This window comes from Galeopterus variegatus, unplaced genomic scaffold (assembly GCF_000696425.1).
Source record: "Galeopterus variegatus unplaced genomic scaffold, G_variegatus-3.0.2 Scaffold4045, whole genome shotgun sequence".
Taxonomy (NCBI): Eukaryota; Metazoa; Chordata; class Mammalia; order Dermoptera; family Cynocephalidae; genus Galeopterus; species Galeopterus variegatus.
The window spans coordinates 170,773-171,833 of NW_007730156.1; positions in this window are offsets into that span (position 1 = coordinate 170,773).

Sequence of the window (1,061 nt, forward strand, 5' to 3'; positions counted from 1 at the left end):
GCCAAAATCTATGTCCACTGCCTCCCTAAGGGAAGCTACCTGTTGATGTGCCAAGGCTATTCTGGCGATCCTGGTACCCGCTCCAATAACTCCCAAGAGGGAGCTGATGGCCACCACAGCTGCCCCTGTGGCCCACTTGTTTTGGGTCCGCTTATTTCAGGTTTTGGGGGTGGTGAGATTTGCCACAGTGCTACAAAAGGGTTTGTTGGCACCTACACAGGAACCTTTGCCAAGGACCCGCGGGAAGGTGAGTCCCGGGTTGGTGGCATTGGGCAACACTACTGCTTGATTTATCTCTGCCTGCACATGGCACTCTTTTTTAAAGAAGGCACAGAACTTGACAAACAAGTTTGGGGGGAGGACAGCCTTACAGAGCATTTTCCAATCTTAGGTCGTGCAGGGTTGGTGCGCTAAGCCCTGGAGGATGGTTACTGCCCATGGGGAATTGAGCCCATCCTCTGCGACAGCCTTTTTCTGCTCTTTAAGGTCATGAGCTTCCCAAGGGTACCAAGCAGCCGGCCTATTTCCACTGGGGGCTTTGTCAAATTTGGACCTACAGTCCTTTTTCCAATAAAATCCTTTTTTACATCGGGGGGCAAGGTGTGGTAGGGGATTTTTTGCCTTTAGCCTTGGGACATTGGCTTTTAAAATGACCTTGTCTTTTGCAACCAAAACATTGTCCCTTGAAGGGTGGGGAAGTATTGTTTTCTGAGCGGATCAGGGCGGTAAACGCTTTGAAGGCTTTGGTTAAGTTTTGTGTCTGAGCCTGCAAGGCTGAGGATAAAGTCCTGGCCTCAGCAACAGCCTTTTTTAGTTCTTTTACAACGTTGACCGGATAGGCCTGAGGGGCCGCTTCCCCCCACGGGCTGCCGGCTGGGGGTTCCCAGCGAGCCATGACAGGAAAAACCTGCGGCTCTGCCAGAGATGTTTTTAAAGGTGGACTAGCCTCCTCCACTTCTTCAGGTGCTGCTTTCTCTCCTTCAGCAAAACTTTGCTCAGGGCCTTGCACTGGCAGATTTGTTTCCTTTTTTCTCTCCTCATTGAACCGCACCCAATCTCTT